We start from the raw sequence: 21,686 nt of genomic DNA, 5'->3' as shown, positions 1-21,686 counted from the left end.
ATATCTGTTATCTATGTATCTATAAAAGTGAAAGTGTCTGTCTGCCTGTGTGTACATTTCCCTACACAATAGCACTGTCAATTTTCAGTTTACAGACTCGAAATTTGATATACAGTGTAGTGAGATTTGGGAAAATCTTTGCAATCCGTTTTCGGCCAGAAATTTGGCTGTAAGGGGTCAAAGTTCAATGATTTGACCTTTGAGAACTCTACCAAACTCCTCTGCTAATTTTGAGTATAAACAATTGAAATTTTAGATATAGGTTCCTGGACATTGATCTAACTTAATAACTTGATTTGAGCTCAAAACAATAAATGTTAAGGGGGTCAAAATAGGAGTCAAAGTTTAAAAAATTTACCGCTTTTTTTTTTGCTCAACATGCACCTCCAAACGCTCTAGCAACGCCGGGCTGAAATGCTAGTTTATGATATGTTTAAAGTACACATGCCCTCACCAATACAAAAATGCACGGAAACAAAAATGTACTCCGACGAGAACTAAAAAATATATCTCGAAAGGAAAAAATATAATGTCCAACAGACATAAAAAAAACTTTGAGAAGGGGATTTTGTGACGTGATTCGTACCAGATAACATCCGGTCAGGCGGAGATATAAAAGAAGGTGCGCGGATCACATAGAAGAATGCATATTCCATGAAAATAGATTTTTAGCAAACACTTACAATGTGTAAACACGTCTTTTTCTTGTTCCACTACTTAAAGTAATTATCTATATTTTTCTTTGTTTTATCATTTTTCTTTGTTTTATCATTTTTTTGTTTTATCATTTTTCTTTGTTTTATCATTTTTCTTTGTTTTATCATTTTTTTGTTTTATCAATTTTTTGTTATATCATTTTTTTGTTTTATCATTTTTTTTGTTTTATCATTTTTTGTTTTATCATTTTTCTTTGTTTTATAATTTTTTGTTTTATCATTTCTTTTGCTTTATAATTTTTTTGTTTTATCATTTTTCTTGTTTTATCATTTTTTGTTTTATCATTTCTTTTGTTTTATCATTTTTTGTTTTATCATTTTTTTGTTTTATCATTTTTTTGTTTGTCATATTTTGTTGTATCATTCTTTTTGGTTTATCATTTTTTGTTTGTCATATTTTGTTGTATCATTCTTTTTGTTTTATCATTTGTTTGTTTTATCATTTCTTTTGTTTTATCATTTTTTTGTTTTATCATTTGTTTGTTTTTTCTATTTTTTGCTTTATCATTTCTTTTATTTTATCATTTGTTTGTTTTATCATTTTTTATTTTATCATTTCTTTTGTTTTATCAATTTTTTGCTTCATCATTTTTTTGTTTTGTCATTTTTTTGGTTTTATCATTTTTTTGGTTTTATAATTTTTTTGTTTTATAATTTTTTTTGTTTTATAATTTTTTGTTTTATCATTTTTTTTGTTTCATCATTTTTTTTGGTTTTAACATTTTTGTTTTATCATTTTTTTTGTTTTATCATTTGTTTGTTTTATCATTTTTTTTTTATCATTTTTTAGTTTATCATTTTTTTGTTTTATCATTTTTTTGTTTTATCATTTTCTTTGTTTTATCATTTTTTGTTTTATCATTTGTTTGTTTTATCATTTTTTTGTTTTATCATTTTCTTTGTTTTATCATTTTTTTGTTTTATCATTTTTTGTTTTATCATATTTTGTTGTATCATTTTTTTTGTTTTATCATTTTTTTGTTTTATCATTTTTTGTTTTATCATTTCATTGTTTTGTTTTATCATTTTTTTTGTTTTATCATTTTTTTGTTTTATCATTTTTTTGTTTTATCATTTTTTTGTTTTATCATTTTTTTTGTTTTATCATTTTTTTGTTTTATCATTTTTTGTTTTATCATTTTTTTTGTTTTATAATTTTTTTGTTTTATCAATTTTTTTGTTTTATCATTTTTTGTTTTATCATTTTTTTGTTTTATCAATTTTTTTGTTTTATCATTTTTTTGTTTTATCATTTTTTTGTTTTATCATTTTTTGTTTTATCATTTTTTGTTTTATCATTTTTTGTTTTATCATTTTTTTGTGCGATATAACAATAGAAAAGTAACTTCGTTTTCTCGTTAACTGTTTTGTTGTTTGCTATAATGCATAATGTTGACGAAACGACGAAGTGGAAAAAAATGAACTTTCAAAATTCTATTTGAAAAGATGATTTGGTAAACAAAAAAGAAGGCATATTTGAAAAAATAACAAAATAAAAGTGAAATAAAATAAAAGAAAAGGGATTCCTGAGCAACGCCGGGTAGTTACAGATTGTTTAGTATAAATTAGATTTGTAAAAGTGTATAAGTTTGACAGAAGTTTAGACTAGATTAATACGCATACCGATATGATTAAAAATTAAAAAATGTGTTTACTGTTAAAAATGAGTTTTTTTTTTTCAAACTATGAATACTACGGAGTTGTTGTTGAATCCATTTCTTCACGCTCCAGCGCATGATTGGTCGATTCCGTAGGTGGGTAGGGTGTCGGCTCTATACCCAATCTGGGCAACGACTGATGACCTTAATGGTTAGTGCTTTTGCGGAGGCGTAAGTGTCTAACACGACTTCGTGACTAATAATAGAAAAATCGCATAAACAAGTTTTCATATGAAAACAAAAAGAAACGAAGAATCACTTATGAAAAGTTTTTTTCTTTTTTTCGGTGAAAGTAAACAATATATTTAACCTAATTTTCTTTTTTATGGCTTGAGGGAAATACGGTGCTGCCCGGGGCTCATAACACATCAGCAGAGCTTCCTGTTGTTTCCCACGTATTAATAACATTGATGAATAAAAAAAGTAAAGCAAGAATTATCTCCCCGTGCGATTGCTACTACTTGAAGAAATCATTAATTACAACTTATGAAACTAATAAATGTACTTGAAAATATTTGCTAGAAGCAGAAACTACAGTAAATGTTGGTTTTCTTCCACAGACAACGCACGTGGGTGCATCCTTAAACGCTGGCAGTATAATATACGTTCGTGACTATTGATACAATCTTCGCATTATTATCGTTTCCTTTTTGTGGGCAGGATTGAGTAGTGTACTATGGATTCTCCTGCTTTTTTTGGTGTGAAAGTCGTTCAAGATGATGTCATCTTCTCAGCCTAGCAAAAAGATGCAAGCGAAGGGAGCAAATATTTGCTAATTTTTAACAAAATATTACTATCTTTCTTTTTGTATTAAATCAGTCTATACATAATTTACTTCAAATCACGACCCCAGTTCGTTCTTTGACGACGTTTGTGAACAAAAATAATTTCCCCGTTGAAATTGATGTAAATCCAATTAATTGGTTCGTCCGTGCTCAGAAACACACGTATTCATTAATTCATATAAACAATAATTTCTATTTCCTCTAGCATCTATAAAGATTTGTGCTTTTTTACAATCGTCACTCCTTTCGCCACATAAACCGCATTTCGCCACGGCCACCGAGAGTAAGAAAAAGGCCTGTTAACTGAAAAATGTATGCAGACAATGTAGGTAAGATTTGTCAGACTGTCAGTACTATATGAGGGCCATTTGAAAAAGAGCAATAACACATTTTTAAAAATAAAAAGGAACACAGTTCGATTAATATTTAAACTGAACTTTATTCAATATAAAATATCAATATTACCTATGTAAAATTAAGTAATTTTAAAAATTACTACAATTTAATACTGATAAAACTGAATTATGAATTTAGGGAACAATTGAAGAAACATTAAACACAAATATTTTTTGGCCTTCAGAACAAGATCACAGTGTAGTATCTGTTTTAATGCTACACTTTACCTTTTCTGTCCTCGGTCGGTGGAGGAGAAATATTTCATGACTGAGACAATTTTTATTTTTGTTCCTATCCAGAGTGCCCCCTATTGGGAAGCTGGATTTTGCTCACAAGATTATATGTTGAAATATTTAAATAACTATTACTTTAAATACAGAAATTATATTTAAAGTTTTGGTTTTCTGTTCTTCTATGTCCATTTTTCCCCATGTTTTTCATAGATCTCTCACAGGCCATCATCAGTGATCGCTCACTGGCAGTAACCTGTAGTGTTTCCTAGAGACCAAGTGACAACAAGTCTCCCCAAATTTCCAGTGTTCTCCACCTCTTGACTACTAGTGCAGATGATTGCATGTTATCGCAACAGTCGTTGTCACTGATTTCTCGTTGGCATCGGCCATTGGTGTTTCCTGGGATTTGGGTAACAAAATGTCTCTCCAAGGTACTAGATTTGAACTGCACACTTCCAATAGAGATTTGGTTAGTACTCTCTCACCTCGGTCTTTCCATCCTCCTTAACCCTTCGCAAATAGTTGGAGTGGCGCCAGTCGATGTCGTCTACACCAGTTTTTTTTTATTACTATTATGATAATAATAATAATAAGGGTGCTTGTGCAGTGTACACACGTGTATTTTGAATATTATTTCCAAGTTAAATTGAATTTTGGGTTGTATTACTGTACACATAGATTTGAAAAAGTTGTCAAAAACAAATATATAACAAATAAATGTTATCAAAGGCAAGATAAGTTACTTTTCTATCTAACTAGATATGTTTTTAGGGGGTTGTATTACTATACACATAGATTCGAAAAAGTAGTCAAAAATCAAATATATACCAAATAGATGTTATCAAAGGCAATATAAGTTACTCTTCTCCCTATCTGGAAATGGTTTTAGTGGTTTTACTCACTTTAAAACGTGTAATCGCTTCGAAAATCATACAATATTTATCGATATATTTTATTTCTTATATATTTTTTACAACTTTTTCGAATTTATGTGTATAGTAAAACAAACCCATCATGTAAATTATTTATAGTTATAAAAAACAAAAACTTAAAGTTTTATATATATTTCAAAGAAATAAATTATGCCCAGTGCTAAAATATTGAAAAATCACCGATCGTAAAAAAAAAAAACAAACAAAAAAAACTTCCGTGAAAAAATGCTAACTTTAAAATATTTGGAAATACTCAGTGAAAAGTTTTATTTATTATTAAAGGAACGGACTGAAAAATATTCTCACATAAAAATTGTTTTGCAGTAAAAAAAAAGATAAATAAAATGAAATATTCGACTTTCTCCGATAGAAATTAAAGGTTCAAAAACTAGTTCACTAGGGACTGCCAAAAGTCACCACAGAATTACCCCCCATATGTAAAACGATGTAACTTTATTATAAATTAATATTATCAATATAACTTTTTTACCATTTAAAAGAAGAGCAAAATAAACTAGTAATAATTAAAAAAAAATTTTTCATCGAACGAAAATAATGAAATTGCGAGACGAAAATCGTGTTTGTATAATTGGCGCTTTAAAATAACGTTCCCATGTGGTAGACATTCCGAACGTGAAAACATACCCGTATTTAATAAATCTAGCAAAAATCAACCAATGGTCAGATTTTCGTGAAATTTTCGATACTTATCCATTTTAGAATGAAATTACATATAAAATGCAGTTTCCGTAAAATATAGGAGGGGAAATATTTTTTCAGTGCGTGCCCCCCATACTTATTTTTTCGAAATTCGAACAAAATATATTTAAATCTATCGAAATTTGTATTTATTATGAAACATAAGAGTTCAAATAAGTAAAAAATATTTATTTTTTTTAAATTTAAATACACGTATTGAACAAAAATTTACCTTGAAGGTGATTATAAACTTAATATTATTGCTTTTTTTAAAGCGTTTTTTTCGAATTAATATATACTATAGTCAGTTGAATTGCTAAGAAAAAGAAACTTCGTAAACATTCATTAATTTTTAAAAGATTAAAACGATTAAAATTCCATTATTTCAAAATGTTTCGTTACAACATAGATTTTTAATTAATTGTGTTTAAAATTTTTTTGTAAATATTAAGTTTTCATATAACATGACTCTTGTCAACTATTTTATCGCCAGATTAAAACCAATTTGAAAATATTATTGCACAATATTAAGCATTTTATAGCCCCCCCCTCATATTTTGTTTGTCTCTTTTTACTGAACAAAATATGAAAGCCCGTAGGTAATCAAAAGAACATTCAGTAAAACCGTATTTCATATTTAATATACAAATGTTTATAATATTATTAATCATTAAACTGTGTAAATCTTAAAACCTAACAAAATTATAACAAAGATTAATTATTAATTGCAGTTTGAAGAAGATAAACAAAAGGTTTTAAAAAAATTATTAAGTCGCTTCTGCTTTCCCATAGTTCGTATAGTACACACAAATCTGACGTCACAGAAACATGCGGTCCAATCTTCACAATCGTTTGGCAGATCCTATAGTTCACTTACTATATTTTGTTAGATTAAAATTCTCCCAATGTGCAATTATAATAATTATTATCCAAATTGAGAATTGTTCTTTCTCTTTAAAACATACATGAACAATCGGTAACACATATTGGTAGCCATGGATAATCGGTAGCCATATTTTTTTGCCTATTACCGTGACCACGTGGTTGAATACCGGAAGATGTCTATACCTACAACTTAATCAGGAAGTGACGTTATGCTGTCATAACATCTTCGTACTCTCGGTACCCACGATTTCACGCGTATTTGTTCTTTAAGTTAGCACAGATTGTTGAGATCGCCATGACGTACTGCTTAGCGTTATCAGTAACACTAACAGCATTTTCATGTTTATCAACTTTCGTGGTACGCATTGTCTAAGTATTACGTATGCTCTGCGAGATGTTAGCATGCACCGTAATAACTTGCACGTTTGTGTATGTGTGTTTGTGTATGCACTGCAAAATACGACGTGTTTGTGTTCCTGTGTTTGTATAACAATATATTGTTCGAGGCTCAAAACGAAAGATGTTTCTAAATTTTTTAGATGATGATTTATAATTTTTATTATTTGAATTATTTGAACCATTGCCCTCATCTTGAGTGTTATTTTCACGACGTTTTGATCGATGTAACCTTCGACCTTTTTCAGGTATATGTTGTCGAACTCATAAATCTTTTATTTGTTCGTATTAGATTAAGAAGAAACTTCTTGCAGAATTTTTAATTTTGATTTCGAATGATGCATTTTCAAATAAGTTTTCGTTAAAATAATTTTACTTTATATATCATTTTAAAAAGCGTTTTTCACTCTTTCTAATCTTTTAAATTTCAATCGTTTTAAAACAATTATGTCTTCTTTTCATAATGTTGAATATAAGATGGGGAAAAAAAAACAAATTCGCAGTAGGCCGAAAAGCTGTTAAACTAGATCGCAATATCAACGAAGTGTTTGGCTCAGTAACCACTACTAAACGCACAACACAATGGTGGTTTAAGAAATTTCATGGTGACGACGAGAGTTTTGAAGATGAAGTGTAGTAGTCGGGCATCGGAGATTGACAACGATCAATTAAGAGTCTTAGTCGAAGCCAATCCACGCACAATTGTTCGAGAACTTGCTTCTAGATTAGACTAACGTATACGATGATTACCAACCAGACAATGGAAAGAAAAAAAAATGGTGCCTCACAAATTGAACGATAACCAAATGAAACACCGTTATGGATTGTCATCCTCCCGTCTTTTACGCAACGTACGACCTGTTTCTCGACCGGGTTGTAACTCGCGATGAAAAGTGAGTTCTTTACGATAACCGGCGACGCTCAGCTTAGTGATTGGACGTTGACAGAGTTTCACGACACTTCACGAAGCCCGAGTTGCACCAAAAGAAGGTCATGCTGACTGTTTTGTGATTTGCGACCGGTGTCATCATCAAATGGATGTAATGTATCAAAAACTTCGACAACACCCAGCATTAGTCAACAGAAAAGGCCCAATTCTCCTCCATGACAATGCCCGACCGCACGTTACTAAATCGACCTTACAAAAGTTGAACGAATTGGGCTACGAAACTTTGCCTCAGCCGCCATACGCTCCAGACTTTTTACCTACCAACTACCATTTTTTCAAGCATATCGACAACTTTCTGCGTTAGAAATGCTTAAAAACCTAAGCGATATCAAAAACGCCTTCAACACCTTCATCGCCACCAGAACGCAAGATTTTTACGATACTGGCATAAATACACTTTGGCAATAGTTTGTTGCTTTTTCTCATTCTGATTTTTTTATTCTTTCTACTTCAGCTTCCTTTTTCTTTTCATCAACTCATTCCTTCGTTAAAGCATCCTTACCTGCCTAAACAGAGTTCAAACCGACTTTGAAATGTAGTAAACGATATCGTTTTCTACTTACAACCTCTTTCTCACAGAACAGACGTTGCGAGCATATCTCTGCTTTATAGTTATTTTTATGGAAAGACCTCGATTGAGATTCAATCTATGTTCTCTTTTGCAAAACATTCACCACAAACACTCGTCTAGTTACAACCACTGTCAACATTTCCCCTATTTTCTACCTGTGCTTAAAACTAAACATAAATTCCATGAACAAAGTTGAAGGTGAAGATAATGTTTTTAGCCAATTTTTCGATATTTGTCGTCTGAAAGGTCGAACTTCAAAACGATACTGATCTTGTGAAATCCGTCGCCTCTGTAGACAGTTTTAGGCAGACATGCAAACATACATACATACATACATATATGCTGATTGCAACGTCTTGTCAGATGAGTGCCACTCCCTCAGACACTTAAAGTTCATGAGCCCAAACATAACTTCCATCGCCACAGGACCATTTTAATAGACAAATGCATAAGGGAGTATCTATACATAGATGATGTTACAGAGTCTTAGCTTTGTATCTCTCCCTCGGTTCAAAATGTTGAGATCCAGCAACAAGCAAGAGCAAGATATCCAGCAACAAGTTAAACTGCACACCAGCTTAATGCGGGTACTGGTCTCCCGCTTTATGTTTTTTTTAAATCAGAGATTTGCTTCTCCTAGAAAGGTTGCCTTCACCACACCTTACGGAAGCCCTCTTCACCCCAACACACACATACATACACACAAACACACACGATGCTAGTTGGCCGTTGACCCCCCACACACAGACAGACATACAGACAGAAAGACAGACACTTTTATAGATATCTATATATCTATAAAAGTGAACGTGTCTGCCCGTGTGTGTATTTGTGTGTCTGTGTGTGTACATTTCCCTACGCAATAACTCTGTCAATTTTTAGTCCACAGACTCGAAATTTGATATATAGGGTACTGAGATTTAGGAAAGTCGATAGGATCGGTTTTCGGCCAGAAATTTGGCGAGTAAGGGGTCAAAGTTCAACGATTTGACATTTGAGAACTCTACCAAACTCCTCCAACAATTTTGACACTTGACACTTGAAATTTTAGATATAGGTTCCTTGGACATGGATCTAACTTCATAACTTAATTTGAGCTCAAAACAATAAATTTTAAGGGGTCATAATAGGGGTCAAAGTTTAAAAAAATGACCACTTTTGTTTTTGCTCAACATACATCTCCAAATACCCGGGCAACGCCAGGCACCCATACTAGTATATCTATAAAAGTGAACGTGTCTGTGTGTCGATCTGTGTGTTCGTGTACATTTCCCTACGCAATAACTCTCTCAACTTTTAGTCCACATACTCGAAATTTGATATACATGGTACTGAGATTTGGGAAAATCTATGTGATCGGTTTTCGGCCAGAAATGTGGCTGTTAAGAGGTCAAAGTTCAACGATTTGACCTTTAAAACCCTACCAAACTCCTCCACCAATTTTGGGTCTAAACACTCGAAATTTTAGATATAGGTTCCTTGGACATTGATCTAACTTAATAACTGGATTTGAGCCCAAAAGAATAAAAGGTAATGATAGGCGTCAAAGTTTAAAAAAAGTTGTCCGTTTTATTTTTTCTCAGTATACACCTCCAAACACCCGGGCAACGCCAGGCAACGCCGTGCACCCATGCTAGTATGTTTACCAAAAATATATACGTATACATAAATATATATGGAAACAATTTTGTGTTTACTATAAACTTTTTTCGCAAATATTATGCAAGTATAAATCATGTAGAATATCTGCATGAATATAATTACACGTAACAGTTAACTAAAGATTATTATCCCATTAAAAACCCGAAGCAACTAATTGGGAATTAATTAAAATTAATGTATAAAAGAATATGCAAATTAGCTAGATCGTTAGCTAGTGAATGCAATTCCACAACCAAGATATAAGAAAATTGTATTTTCTTTTTAAATAAAAGAGATGGTTTTTAATATGAATATCGATACACACAAAAGGAAACCGAATTTATAGGAGTATAGATAGAAGATAGATAGATTAGAAGTATACGTGTCACGGTGCGGCTAAAATTAATTCTCCGAACAAAACTGTTGTACACAACTTTAATTTCTTCTTAAAATTAAGACATAATAATTCTAAACCTGATTTCTACAAGTCTTATTCTAATTTTGATTAAAATCCGTTAAATGATTTTCATCCTTGAAAATATCTACAATTTAAGGCTTAAGCTTAAGGGGGTTTAAGAATAAAATTGAAATTAATGAAATCTAAATTGCTCTCTAATAAATATGGATTAAATTTAATACAAATCTGAAATATTTGAATTTTAAATCCAGAGATTGTACACATATTATACCCCTTATAAAACTTTTTTAATACGTCAAAGAAACTTTTGGAATATTAATTTATTAATATTTGATAGATACTTTTAAAATTTTAAAACCATCGGAGCTATCTGAATTTACACGTAGCCCCCCCTTTTTTTACACTCTTTCAATTAAAACTAACCTTTTTTTTTTACATATGTCTCTACTTATTAAGGCCTAAAGGTCACTCGAGGATAAGGGTTAATCAGTGTCATGGGATCGGTGAAACAACATCGTAATTGTTAGTGGTGTAAATTGCATTTTGATTATTTAAAAGGAACTTGTTTACATTAGACTTGAAAACGACCATGTTGTACTATTTCATTAATTTCATAATAATTTGTATATTCATTTATTTATTTACGGACTGTTATCCTCATATTTATACTTGTTGTTTCACCAAATAAATAAATAAATAGGCCATGTTCTAGTCAACTCGAAAGTAGTCTCGCGGTATAGAGATTCATGTGCGGGCAGTTTTCAGAAAGAAACTTTATAGATGGGATATAGCTTATCTTTGGACCAGTTAAAGCTATGTTTTAAATTTTATATTGATAGGTTGAATAGTTTAGGAGTGAATCCTGTATATACAATTATGTAAACTTATCTTTATAAATAAAGCGAGTTTTCTTTTATTTATACGATGCTCGCATAAAATAGGTTCATAACAATAGTGGTTGATGGGTAAGAATGAGAATTTCACAGTATTAATGCTGGAGTCCCTCAGGTGTTCCTTCTGGGGCCAACTCTCTTCCTGGTCTACATCAATAATTTCTTTCCCAAATCACACCCTAAGATCATCCGTAAACATTTATGCTGACGACACGACCGTCTATGGCAACAATTCAAAGGTCGTAAATCACCAAGTTCTTTCTGATTCTTTATGCTCTGATCTTGAGTACGTGGGGCAATGGGGAAAGAGGTGGCTGATTAATTTTAATGCATCTAAAATCAAGCTTCTATCTTTACATCATAAAAGCTCTGATCCCCATCTGTCATCAATTGAAATGAATGGTCCCCGTCTTGGTGAGACTTCATGTTTTGATCTGAAAAAGAACATGTACATCAAATCCGTTGCCAAGGTCGTTGGAAATATGGGGGGGGGATCATTCTACCGCTCCAGTAGATATCCCACTGCCGATTCAATTCTCTACATGTATAAGAGCCAAGTATGTCCTATGATGAAGTATTGTTGCTACATATGGACAGGAGCGCTCGTTACCTATCCTGCCGTGACTGAGTTCAAAATAAACTTCGTATCTTAGTGGGAGTTGCTCTTTTCTCTTCCCTGTAATCTCTTTCCCACAGAAAAAACGTTGTGAGCCTGTCTCTGCCTTATCGTTATTTTCGTGACAAGTGCTCGGCTGAGAATAAATCTATGGTCCCTCCTTGCCAAACTTTCACAAAAAACATTCGTCTAGTTGAAACCACTATTAATAATTTCCTCCACTCTTTATCTGTGCCTAAACCTAAACGTAGATTCCATGAACAAAGCTTCTTTCTTAGAACTGCACACCTGTGGAACTCTCTTCCGTTTCCCTGCTTTTCAGCTAACTAGAATATGATCGTCTTCAAGACCAATGTAAACAAATTCTTGATGAGTCGTCCCCGTAAGTAATCCAATTTACCAAATTCCACAACTAACAATTATTACGATATTTTCCCATTAATCCTTATCCTCGAGTGTTCCCCAGGCCTTGACAAGTGGTGACTAATTTGTAAAAAAAACAAAAAAACAACAGTAGAGTATGATTTCACTCGGTCTCAGGAGACCATCTGCTTAGGCATTCCTTCAGAAGAATAGTTAGGTTTATTGATAATCGACTGAGATGCCGTTACTGGGGAATACTGGGAAGCCGATCCAGGCTATACTTATAACCATCCATATTCACAAACCTATCTCATCGTCGAGAAAGATAGATTCGTGCAAGTGCAGAGTTAACCTAATTAAATAAATACAGAAAACACAGAACAGTCTTTATGATGTACGTAGCCGTCACGGAACGAAAATGTCATAATTCGAAAAGCACGTAAATTGATCAAATAGTTTTATGAATACTCAATTCGAACTACCGAGATCAAAATCAGCCTTGCTTGCATTGACTACGATTTGCTATTAAAATCACTAAATATCGCAAAAATTGATTTTCTATATTAAAAAAGAACTACTTAATCAATTTACGTAATTTTTGGAATATGACATTTTCGTTCGGTGACGGGTGTCATAAAAATGTTTATGTATTTTTTTTTCTTTTAATTAGTTTGAATTTTGGACTTCCATTGATAGATTCCTCCACTATAAACTGACGTAACTTCTAACTTTGTTACATTGAGAAACAGGGAAATGTAATTAATACAGATCAATTTCATCTGCTATGACTTTGCTTATAAGCTTTCTTCAAACAGATCTAACGCAGTTTTCTATCAGGAAAGCGTTTCTTTGCCAATCTTTAAACCACAACTGATCATTTCAAATCCGTGCAATCTACGCCAATCACCCAATGAAATATTTATCTTCGTACGTGGATAGCGATGAAGCTGGAGTAATTCTTGTCGGCGACACTTCGTACCCGTCGGTACTTAATTCCAAAAGTAAATATGTAATATTACTTTATAATCTTCTTTCGCTCTCGTTTCTCACCTTCTACATCTTCAGTAATCTTTTACTTTTTACATTTTTTGACCTCGTTTTTATTTTTATTTATTTATTGTCAATTCTTTACTTCAATTTTTCATTCGTTCTTTCATTGTTTACACTTTCATTTATTCTGTCTTTTTTTCAGTCATTTACGAGTTATTTTTCTTATTCTTCTGCGTTTTATTTCTCAACGTTGTGTAAATACTAAACTCTTGTCTGACATGTTTTTATCTGTAAATTTATCTTCAATCTTTTTTTTTCGTTGTGTTCGCCCTTTTCTTCCTCCTTTGGTCATTTTTTCTTTTCTTTCATTTATTTTTTCACTTCTTTTCTTATTTTTTCTGTCTTCTTCCTTTCTTTTTTCTTCCTTTTATCCTTGTTCTCTTCTTTTCTTCGTATTAATGTTTTACTTTTTCTGTCATATTTTTTTATCCTATTATTTTGTTTTACTTCCTTCCCCAAAGTTTTTTTGGCAAGGGACCAAATTATAATATTAAATATGAAAGAGGCACAGAAGACATACAAGATATATAACATACAAGATATATAAAATACAAGATATATAAAATACAAGATATATAAAATACAAGATATATAACATACAAGATATATAAAATACAAGATATATAAAATACAAGATATATAAAAGATAATTTGTGTATTAAATTCGATGATAAAAAGTTCTTTAACGTCTAAAAAATAGTTCTCTGAATGTTAGATTCAAATAGTCACATTTAAATTAAGGGCAGGCTTCCTTACTTGTTTATTACTTGCTATACTAAGATTAAGGGGGTTTGCATTCATCCCGCCAAAATTGGGTGTTTGTTGATTGGTCAAGGAGAATCGTTTTGGCCAATAAAATAAGTCTTTTTAGAATAGGAAGAGTAAAAAGAAGACAATTATTTTGTAAGAGAAACAGAAGCAAACCTTTTTTTATATTTCCTTTTTTATATTTCCTTTTTCGTTTTAAACATTTTCTTTTCGCCTTCTTTTCTCCCTTTTTATTCTTCATTTCTGTCTGTTTCTTTTTCCCCCGTTCTTCTCTTTTTTTCTTTATTTTTAAATATATTCCTTTTATTTTATTTTCCCGTATTTTTTCTTTTCGTTTTTTTTTTCTAGTTCATGAAAATCTGACACCTATTTTCGCAAGACGATGAGACGAGGATATTTATTCTAGATTTATACGAAATGGATAATTTCACTTTGCCAACGGATGTCTAATAATGTCTTGAAGATTTGTCGAGATATGAATTACGGTTCATCTCGAAAATGAAAGGAAAATATGATTGTTTGGAGCGTAAGACTTGTCACTCCAAATATTCTGAGAAAGAAAGAACAGACATAAATTTTGCATAAATATCGTTGTGCGAAACAGTTGAAAAGAGAAATTGTATTTATATTTCGAATTGTTTGATCAGCACGGACACAATTTCGCACCAGACTGAACTCAATTTAAAATAAATGTAATTGAAAATGCAAACTTATGTTTTAAGTAACTTGAACTGTCTTCTGTTATTTTAATGCAAGAACCATAGTTTCATATTCTTTGAGATCTTCAGATAACTCAACGATGGAAGGAGATATCGTAGTACATGTAATTGAGATTAAAAAAAAAAGACAAAAGGGAAAATAGAGATTAAGATAAAATCTCTTTCAGCCATATTGTTATAATATTGTTATAATATCATTATAATATTATTATAATATTGTTATAATATCATTATAATATTATTATAATATTGTTATAATATTGTTATAATATTATATTATAATATTGTTATAATATTATTATACTATTGTTATGTTGCTGTCAATAAAACCAGAACAAGGGTTTCTCTTTCTGTCAACAAGATTGGGTATTTGCAATCAGCCTGAAGCTCACAAGCGGCCCCTTCTGCAAGCTAACTCCATGTGGGTGCATTCTATCGCGCACCCTCGTTACAACAAGCGTATCAAGACTTGCAGTACTCCCGTCTCTATTGTATGTGAAGAATATGATCTTTCAACCGGTAACCGCGGTTAGCGCAATCAAGCTACATACAGATGGCCAAAATAGAATAGACTGATGAAAATAAATAGATAGATAAATAGATAGATAGATAGATAGTTAAGTAGATAGATAGATAAATAGATAGATAAATAGATAAATAAATAAATAGATAGATAGATAGATAGATAAATAGATAGATAGATAGTTAAATAGATAGATAGATAAATAGATAGATAGATAGATAAATAGATAGATAGTTAGATAGATAGATAGATAGATAAATAGATAGATAGATAAATAGATAGATAGTTAAATAGATAGTTAAATAGATAGATAAATAGACAGATAAATAGATAAATAGAAAGATAAATAGATAGATAGATAGATAGATAGATAGATAGATAGATAACTAATTAACTTTTAACAATGTTATTATCTAACAGGCGGGGTGCAAATGATGGACTTGGTGATTCCTTTTTTTTCTTGCATGGTGTAGAACTCAAATTTACATATGTTAAAGCCTAAAACTGCACCGTTTGTTCATTTTCACCAGAATGTGACGTCACCTGGGTACTTTTGGGGCTAAATAGGGGGGGGGCAAATGCTGAACATTTTTTTATGCCTCGTTCACTGTGCACTCACGGGGGACCATGTATACTTCATTTGTTAAATTTAGCAATAAACGGAATTTTTACTTGATTAAATAATTCGAAAATTCGAAACATGATTTTCGTTTTAATTTAATTGTTTTTACTGTGCAAAAATTGATATCAGTTTGAAATAGATTAAATTTAATTTAAAAAAAAAAATTGTTAATGACAGTTTTGGTACAAAAAATCTCCATTTGTGGCTGCCCACTACTACATAAGGCATGTGAGCGAGAAAACTCGAGAGTAGAAACAAGTAAGTGAGAACCAATAAAAAAAGTCTACATTAAAAAATAAATATCTAATATATTTTTGTAAATGCTTTTTAGCATTTACAAAAATATATTAGATATTTACGAAAACGAAATTAAATAATTGTAGAGAACTCATTTTAAAACGAAACATTACTCGATAAAAACCATTTCTATATTCGTTCATTGAAAAGTTTTGTTAAAAAAAGGAAAGCCCTCCGTATCCAGAAAAAAAAAACGCACCTACATAAAAAATATATCCCACACCTTTTCTTTAAATCTTTCTTACTATTTAAAATTAACAAGCCTCTCAGCTTTCGGGGTCCTTGTTCAATACTTCGTCCTAAAGTACTTGTAATACAGGCATAGGAATGCAACATTACGGCGATGGGACAGAGATTGGAGCTTGGTTGATTGTGCGGAACTTAAAAGGGTTGAGACTTTTCGGACTCTGCCTAAGAGTGAGCATTGCAGCCCAGATGTAGCAACAATACTCCATGCATCGTTGGTAACTTTTTAAAGATATTGGATACACTCGAGTGGGAGTAATTTTCTAGTAATTTTCTGGATAAAACCCACATTCTTTGCAGCAGCCATGTCAATGTCCTCAAATTATTTGTTCCAATTCATGTTGCTTGTGAATTTTAAATCGAGGAGTTTGAACGATGAGCTCTCATGTAGGTTTTATTTATCATGGCAATCGGTAGTTGAGAAAGTTTCTTGTAATTGTTAAAGGAAAGAAATTTGTTAAAAAGTTTGTTACCATTAGGCCAATCACGCATTCCATTTTACTTTCAGAAGATCAAATGATTGTTTAGACGCTCGAAAGATTATGAAGTGCCAATATTTTAGCTGAATAATGAACTCTCCACTTCAATATTTGTGAAACAGAAAGCAAAAGACATTTAAATGAAGATTTTTCAGTGCCAATATCCAAATTAGAAAGCGAGTAGCTGTTTTACAATCTATCAACCCTCCCGATGTTATTTACTGCCGAGACACGATATATATATATATATATATATATATATATATATATATATATATATATATATATAAATGTTATACTTTCTTTACAGGTTTTTAATGTTTTATTTAAAAACCTGTAAAGAAGGTATAAAAAATTTAAAATTATCCGACAAAGAATAGAAATAAACTTGAATTTTAAAAAATGCGATTCTTTCTATCAGATAGAAAGAGGTTTGCAAAATATGCAATAAATTTTGCAGGTTAATGTATTGAAAGAAACTACAAATAGAAATTCAATCATACTTGTATAAAAAAGGTTTTAACAATTCGTCAAAGTTTATAAAAATCCATAATGATTATGAAAGCAGAAACAAGAAAAAAAATTGAAGCATAAAAGGATATGGTAAAAATCCATTGAAAATCCAGGAAGGACTGGATAAATCCAAATAAGTCAATGGGACGAATTATTAGAATGAGAATCAGAAATCGAAAAAATCGGAATTATTTTTGGTATCGAAATCAGAAAAGTTTGCGCACATATTCCGATTCCCCAAAATGATTATCTTTTTATTTGTTTGTTTTTGGTTAAGACTTAATATTCCATGGCTTCTATTAATATTGAAATGACAAGCATTGATTGATTTTAAACATTAATAAATTTAAAACTACCTGTTAAACTAAAACCTGGAGATCATCTTCATACATTTATTTATAAGTTTAGGAAGTTATCTGTACATATTTTATAGTTTTGTTGTAACTCTCCTCCCTACCCGAAAAAAAACAACTATATTTAGAGATTTAAATAAATTGAAATCGGCAAATGTATCAGATTCGGGAATTTAGAACAGAATCAGTAATTTTATCGGAATCGATAAAAATATTTGAATCGCTTCATCACTAATATTTATATCTATCTATCTATCTATCTATCTCTCTCTCTCTCTCTCTCTCTCTCTCTCTATATATATATATATATATATATATATATATATATATATATATATATATTGTAAATCAGTGCTTCTCAAACGTTTTCCCCTTTACTTTCAACGTCAGCAGAAATTTTACATCCACGTAACCTTTAATAAAAATTCCGAGTAACATGGAGGTATTTTTACTAACATAAAAAAATAGTAATAATTTCGTTGACTTCTGTTTTTCAAGGTCAATGGACCTATGCTACAGTGATTTTTTAAAGGTACACCAGTTAAATATCTTTTCCTTGTGGGGCACTCCATGCCCAATTAAAACTACAAAATCACTCCATGCCCAATTAAAACATCAAAATCAATCAATGACCAATTAAAACTTCAAAATTACTCCATGCCAAATTAAAACTTAAAAATTACTCCATGCCCAATTAAAACTTCAAATTTACTCAATGCCCAATAAAAATTTCAAAATTATTCCATGCCCAATTAAAACTTCAAAATTACTCCATGCCCAATAAAAATTTAAAAATTATTCCATGCCCAATAAAAATTTCAAAATTATTCCATGCCAAATTAAAACTTAAAAATTACTCCATGCCCAATTAAAATTTCAAAATTATTCCATGCCCAATAAAAATTTCAAAATTACTCCATGCCCAATAAAAATTTCAAAATTACTCCATGCCCAATTAAAATTTCAAAATTATTCCATGCCCAATTAAAACTTCAAAATTACTCCATGCCCAATAAAAATTTCAAAATTACTCCATGCCCAATTAAAATTTCAAAATTATTCCATGCCCAATTAAAATTTAAAAAATTACTCCATGCCCAATTAAAACTTCAAAATTACTCCATGCCTAATAAAAATTTCAAAATTACTCCATGCCAAATAAAAATTTCAAAATTATTCCATGCCCAATTAAAACTTCAAAATTACTCCATGCCCAATTAAAATTTCAAAATTACTCCATGCCCAATTAAAATTTCAAAATTACTCCATGCCCAATTAAAATTTCAAAATTACTCCATGCCCAATTAAAATTTCAACATTACTCAATGACCAATTAAAACTTCAAAATCACTCAATGACCAATTAAAACTTCAAAATTACCCCATGGCCAATTAAAACTTCAAAATTACTCCATGCCCAATTAAAAATTCAAAATTACTCTATGCCCAATTAAAACTCCAAAATTACTCCATGCCCAATTAAAACTTCAGACTCCGGTCCACAATGCCAAATTACAACATTCATTTTATACGATTAATTGAACAAAAGTTAATTTAATTATGGCTGGAATGAGTGGATCACAATATTGTTAGTGCGGAAATGATTCGATCGAAATTGTAACTCAGCATAGCTGATTCCATTGTTCACGAAAGTATCACCCCCCCCTCTCACCTCTCCCCGACAATTTATGGTTCGTCCAGTGCAAGATTTGCAGTGACAAAAGTATTTCCCGTGAAAGAACCGGTCTTTGCAAGTAGGTCATCGTGGACAAAAGAAATATGTCGAGGCCAATGATCTCATTTCATACTAAAGGAAATAAAAGAGAGAAAAAAAGAAAAAGAAAAGGATTCGCTGTGAATTTCCGGCCGTCCCAAATTGATCGTTTTTTAAAACGGATGAAATAGAAGTAGAGACCAAGTTCACTAGTTTGGCGTTCTCCCTTGATCAGGAACCATCTTGTATGCATTCGTGTCTGAAATGCATTAACCGGTACATTTTTAGATGGTGGATGCACTCGATTTATGGTTTCGATTGAGTACCAATACTTGGGGTGTCCGATTTATCTAAGTGTACAGTTTTACAATGGTGAGTGCACTCGACACTCGGAGGTTTCGATTGAGTACCAATACTTGGGGTGTCCGATTTATCTAAGTGTACAGTTTTACAATGGTGAGTGCACTCGACACTCGGAGGTTTCGATTGAGTGCTTTACTTTACTTTTTCTTTTTTTAGTACATTGCCACTTTGGTGTAGAGGGCTACTATCAGGGGCAACATCTACTGGGTATTGTGTTGGGATTTGGGCAGCAAGATGTCGGTTCACATTACACTTGAACTTCTGCATGCCAGTACAGTTGGGGAAACAGGGACCTGGAATGGAATTCCAAAGTCTAGCGGTTCTGGGGAAGAAACTACTGGAGTAGAAAGATCTTTTACATCTAGGGATCTCTACTGTGTGGGGGTGGGATTTAGTTGCCTGTCGGGTTTGTCGAGGGTGTCTACGTCGTGGGGGCACAAGTGTCTGCAGTTCGCCAGAGCATTCACCATTAAAATACTTGTAGAACAGGCAGAGGGATGCAACATCACGTCGATGCGACAGAGGCTGAAACTTAGACGCCAGTTCAGGGCCTATCAGATTTGCGACTCTCTTTTGAACCTTGTCTCGGGGCGAGAGACTAGTAGCAGATGCACCAGCCCAAATGTGACAGCAATACTCCATACATGGGCGAATGGTGGCCTTATAGAGGTACAGGATACTTTCGACTATTAGTAATTTTCTAGCACGGTAGAGAGAGCCTACCTTCTTTGCAGCGGTCCTGGCAACGCTTTCAATGTAATTGTTCCAACTCATGTTTCCTGTGAACGTTAGGCCAAGGAGTTTGAAAGATGTACTCTCAGATAAAGAGTCACTGGCCATTGCTATTGGTGGCAGAGAAGGTTTCTTGTAATTACTGAAGGAAACCAGTTTAGTTTTGGCAGCATTGAATGTGACCATCCATTTTTGTCCCTTTTCCACTACTAATGGTTAATTAAGGTCTCAAATATTTTGGCGAAAAGTGGGAGGAGGCTAATGGGGCGATAATTAGATGGGTCAGTTCTTTCACCAGAATTCTTGAATACTGGTACCACAGAAGCAGTTTTCCAACAGTCCGGAAAGCAAGATTCATTAAGGCATTTGTTGTAGAGTTTGGAGAGAACTAAAGCTACTTTGGCTGAGCACTTTTTTAATAGCACAGCTGGGATGAGATCAGGTCCACATGTTTTTGAAGTGTCAAAGTTTTTTTATGATAGCATGCACCTGAGCAGTGGTGATTTTTAAATCGTCTAGTGTAGCGTCTGTCCGCAAAGGAAAGTCAGGCAGGGGGTGGTTGGAAGGGTCCAGTGTGGAGTTTGAGGCAAACCGACTGGCAAGCATGTTAGCCTTGTCGGTTGCTGAGCAAACAACCTCATGATTGTTGGTTAGTGGGGGAATTGTTGATTGCCCATTATTTACTACACTGTTGTAGATTTTCCAGAAGTCATGCGTTCCTAATTTTTGTGCTTTTATGCGTTTTTAGTAGTTTCAGTAAATTCTCTCTTAGCTGTCGCTATTTCTTTCTTAACGTTACTTCTAGCTTCTATATACTTCTGTTTATTTGAACTGGACTTATGTCGGTTAAATCTGCGGTATGCATGCTGCCTTTGAGCAATGACAGTTGCGCCAGTAGAAGTAAACCATTGGGGAGAGTGGGGCTTGCTATAAAATTTCCGCATGGGAACATGTGCTTCAATTGCCGTTTTGAACCATTCAGTGGTTTCATTTGCGCACTGTTCAGCAGGAAGAGAAAAAATATTTCCCGAAGGGGCATCTCTGATAAGATCTCTGATGGATTCTCAGTCAGCCTTTTTATAATATTTCGTTGTTTTAAGCCCTGGCTCTTCAGTCTTGGGGCTAGAGTTTAGGGCGATTTCGACCATTATCACTGC

At 32.2% G+C, this 21,686-nt stretch overlaps 1 long non-coding RNA gene across 1 annotated transcript in view; it reads left to right on the top strand.

The window, feature by feature from the left end:
• The first annotated feature begins 475 nt into the window (after nt 1–475).
• Nucleotides 476–21,686, top strand: part of LOC145254549 (uncharacterized) — an 80,700-nt gene continuing 59,489 nt past the window's right edge. Inside the window, exon 1 of the long non-coding RNA XR_013863767.1 lies at nt 476–722. This is a non-coding gene — a long non-coding RNA (uncharacterized LOC145254549). The remainder of the gene's footprint in view (nt 723–21,686) is intronic.

This window comes from Euprymna scolopes, chromosome 30, assembly GCF_053919585.1.
Source record: "Euprymna scolopes isolate OS-2025 chromosome 30, ASM5391958v1, whole genome shotgun sequence".
Taxonomy (NCBI): domain Eukaryota; kingdom Metazoa; phylum Mollusca; class Cephalopoda; order Sepiida; family Sepiolidae; genus Euprymna; species Euprymna scolopes.
The sequence above is the reverse complement of the archived record's forward strand: the minus strand, read 5'-3'. Positions and strand labels throughout refer to the sequence as shown.